Here is a 4,848-nt window from a genome sequence, read left to right on the forward strand (position 1 = left end):
GCAGCATATGGCCCAATTAAATCCCCCCACATCTCAACAATACCGAGCTGTATCTTTTTGGGTCACCGAACGTAATCAGCTCCACTTTTGACGTTCTAGAGAAGGAAGCGGATTGGCTTGGGTACCAGCCACCACTGATACAGCTGGTGTAGGTGGGTGTCCAGAGCTCAGAGTTGCACCAACAGTTCAAAAGAGATCAAAGTTACATGGCTCCAAAATGGTGTATTTATTATATTAACACTGTTCATTCATTTTTTAAGATCATTTTAGAGCATGAATCATATCCAAAGCTCAACTGAACCGCACCACGAATGACATAGGGATAATGATTTTCACTGTTAAAACAACATTCTTAGGGCCCACTATAACTTTTATTTTCCATCCAATCTGTTTATAAGATCAAAAAGACCTAGGTGAAGAGGAAAAACAAATATCATATTGATCCCAAACTTCTTTGATGCCAAAAGAGCTTCAATGGTAGACATTCAATACCCACTGCTTTTGCAGTGTGGTCCACTTGATCTTTATATATGTCCTATTTTTTGGCTCAAGCCTTAGAACTAGCTCGCCAAATGGATGGACGGTTTGGATATAACACATACCTCATGATGGGACCCACAGAACTTGCTGACGTCAACACATCAGCTAGATAGCTGGTGTGTGGTACATCAGCCAAGAAGTGACACGCTGGAGCGCAGGAAAGCTGTGCATGTGAAAGTCGCGTTATGTGAACATTACCCATATATGTAGGGTCCATGCCTACACAATGCACACGCGTTTCTAATTCTCCAGAATGGTGCCCGTTATTCTGAAATCCATGCCGTTGGTCTTCTTAATCCCAGTATGGATGGAGAGTTCCCCTACATCTCCGAGATTGTGTTAACTTAAAGCCATAGGAGCTTTTTCAGTGGAACGTGTACGGCTGCTGAATTTTTCTTCATATCCGTCTATATTTAGGCCACAAATCAAAAGGCTTAGATGATCCTACTAAGAATATTTTTTCAGTATATCCATCAACAGTGGGATACTATCTGAATGGTCCAGATTACGGAACCATGGACCCACTTATCACAATTGAAAATCACTAACTATTTTAGATTCGGCTGATAGTTCACCACCACTTTTGTGAGAGGTACTGTTCCACACTACCGTTCGGTCTCTCATTTTGGACAAGAGAGGACCCTTTGTTCAGTTGTTCAAACCATTGGTATGATGGACTTCACCGTGAATTGCAAAAATACCTCAGATTGAAAAATCCTAACCTTCCAATATGTTGCGCCCCATTCCCCATTCGATAAAGGGCTAAATTTACCAAGGCTATGATCTTCCAATATCAATGGTGAGAACCACCGTACCAATGGTTTGGATCACTAAACCATGGGTCCCACTTATACAAACCGAAAGCTGGACCATACCATACAAACAATCCACTCCCAGAATTATATACTTAAGTAGTTTCTCATAACTGCTTAGCTCAGGTTAACGTATGGCAATCCAGACCGTCCAAATTGTGAGCCCCATTATGGATGGGTCATAGCTGAAGATTCAAACTGAGCCAACCAACCTAACTATCTGATTTCAATGAGGAGGTATACATGGAACAACCTTAAGGATTCGCTCTACCAGGAAATTAAAACAAAGTATGTAGATTAGTCAAATCATTGTATGGATTAAAACAAGCACCAAAACAGTGGCATGAGAAGTTTGATTCCAAAATACTTTCTTATGGTTTCATGCACATTATAGCTGACAAATGCATATATTCTAAAGTAGATGGTAATTACATCGTTATTATTTATCTGTATGTTGATGACATGTTAACAATAAGTAATTAAATGGAAGGTGTAACTGAAACAAAAAGATTTCTATCTTCCGTATTTAAAATGAAGGATCTTGGACAAGTTGATACCATTCTTGGTATCAAAGTTAAAAAACATTGTGGGGGTTATGCTTTGTATCAATCTCATTATATTAAGAAGATACTAAACAAGTTTAACCATCTAAATATAAAAGAAGCAAAGACCCCATTTGATCCAAGTATCAAGCTAAAAGAAAATACTGAAAGAATAGTTACACAATTAGAATATGCAAGTGCTATAGGGAGTCTTATGTATGCTATGCAATGCACTAGACCTGATATCGCATATGCTGTGAGTAAACTTAGTAGGTTTACTAGTAACCCCAGTACTGAACATTGGAATGCAATAAGTAGAGTCATTGGTTACTTAAAAGCAACCAAAGACTTAGGACTATTGTATTCAGAGTTTCCTGCCGTATTGGAAGGATATACCGATGCGAGCTAGATATCGAGTGCAGGGGACAACAAGTCTACTATAGGGTGGGTATTCACCCTAGGAGGTGCAGCTGTATCTTGGGGATCCAAGAAACAGACTTGCATAACGCATTCGACTATAGAGTCTGAATTTATTGCCATGGCTGCAACAGGCAAAGAGGCTGAGTGGCTAAGGGATCTTCTATTAGAAATTTTTTTCTGTGTAAAGCCTATATCGGCTGTGTCACTACATTGTGATAGTGAAGCCACATTAGCTAGAGTCTATAGCGGGACTTATAATGGTAAGTCTAGACATATTAGTCTTCGACATGATTATGTCAAACAATTAATTTGAGATGGAATCATTGCTATTTCTTATGCGAAATCAAGCAATAACCTGGTAGATCCTTTCACTAGACCTCTACCGAGAGAGGTAGTAAATGTTACATCTAGAGATATGGGGTTGAAACTCTTCAACCAAAGTTTCACCAGTGATGGTAACCCAACCTAAAGTCAAAAAATCTCTAATTTTGGGTTTAATGGGTAAGAACAAGTCACTGATATGTGGAAAGTTTTTCAGCACTAAAATTATAAAACCTCATCCATAATAGATAAGTGTTGAGCGTTACGATAGAGGGTTGAGTCTTAGAACTCTTAATGAAATACAGTCTATAAGGACAAGTATCTTATAGTAACGGAAATACTGGAAGGATTTCACCTATATAAACGTAGAGATGGTGCCGTCTCTCATGAGAGTTAAGAGTTTTTCTCTTGGGATCGTTCATGAAATAGGATAAGCACATGGTCATTAATTGTGCTGAGCAAGATTGTGGGAACTCTAACAAACACATAGCGAATATGTGTGTGGTATTTCCAATTTTGTTATTTAGGAATAACTGGTTCAAAGCTGCAGCTACCAGTCATTTCGACAGAGTTTTGAAATACTTACACTAAGGAAAGATTAAAATCGAAAGATATCTTTCTTTATGCATATAAGCAAATTATTCTGGCAGTATTGTTTAACCGAGAAAATATTTTTATAAAAATCAACTGGGGGATTGTTGCAAAAATATTAATTTTTAATAAAAAATATTTTACTAATAAAATAATATATAATATAAAAAGTTATTTTGAAAAAATACTTTTCTACGAATTTTTTTGGAATAGTCCCACATGGAAAAGAGAAGAGAAAAACCTGTGGTTTATATAAAAGATGTGGAGTATTATAATATTTACCTATCTAGTCTGTGGACTATGGACCTTGCGTGTTCCAGTGCGTGGAACACCCGCGCCCGGGCTCGGGCACGGGCTCGGGCTCGGACTCGGACTCGGACTCGGTCTCAGTCACGGGCACGGGCTCGGGCTAGGTGCGAGGGCTCGGGCTTGGTGCGAGGGCGTGGGCATGTAAGGCAGTGTAGCTGTAGAGGAGCTAGTGGCGCACTTTGCACTTCGCACGTCCGCATCGTGTCCCAGATGGTCACTCCTTCGCGACCTTGAGTGAACCGAAGCAAGACGTGTGCGAGTCGCGGTGCGACTAAGTGGCTATGATAGGTGGCTGGTTAGCAGAGAGACTCAAGGATTGAGAGTGAAATCTCTCGGTATAAATAGAGGGACTGAAAAGAGTTGTTGCAGCAGAAACTGTAACAGTTGAGCCATTAGTGTAGGGTACAGCTGTAACTGCTGCATGTCTAGCCCAACAGCTAGAAAACGGCTAGCTGTTGTCTCACAACAGTCAGCATGTAGCAGCTTAATGGTCCATGCACAACAGTCAGAAAACGGCCATAAAACGGCTAGTTTTCCAACAGCCAGAAATGGCTTAATGGAATTTAAGTCTCTGGACCATAACCCCCTAGCCACCATAGCCTATAAAAGGAGGACCTGGATGGGTTTCCAAACAATCTCAACTCACTCCAGAAAACCCATACGAACTGAGACAGACAGCCCCTCTCCACTCATATATTATAGTCTTTCCAGCAACAAAGCAAGGCTTAAACCTTAGCTTGAAGAACAGACCAGCGGTGTGGTCTAGAATGGTTCAACTGAACCAGTAGCTGAAGATTTGAAGTGACCTGTGCAGAAGTTTTTCTCTTCTTTTCTTCTTCTTTTGAGATTTTTTCCTTTATACTGTAATACTGTTAGGAACGTGTGTAATTGAGTTCCATTTGGTGGGCCTTCGTGTTTGCTGAACGCAGACCCACACCAGGCTCGTCGTATCCTAGAAGCCATTTGCCTGTAAACTACCAGCATACTCAATTCACTTGAGTATGGGCAAATAACACTTTAAGGACAGCGTTTCATACGTGCTTCAGCCTGTCCTGATTTTTGATTATTTTGCACTTTTCGGTTTCCACATTATACAAAAATACATTAATTTGTATAATTTTTAACAATTCATTGGTGTGGTCGATTGTATTTTGGATCAAGTTTTTAATTTTTAATCTTTACTCCAACCTTGTGAGTCACTTTTAATTAATGAGTTTGATGAAAGATATACCTAATGGTGGTGGGCCCACATACAAACCTATAGTCAGCCACCTATCACCACTGTTCCTTGTGGTGTAGCCTATTTGAGTTCC

The sequence above is a fragment of the Magnolia sinica genome, chromosome 14 (assembly GCF_029962835.1).
Source record: "Magnolia sinica isolate HGM2019 chromosome 14, MsV1, whole genome shotgun sequence".
NCBI lineage: Eukaryota > Viridiplantae > Streptophyta > Magnoliopsida > Magnoliales > Magnoliaceae > Magnolia > Magnolia sinica.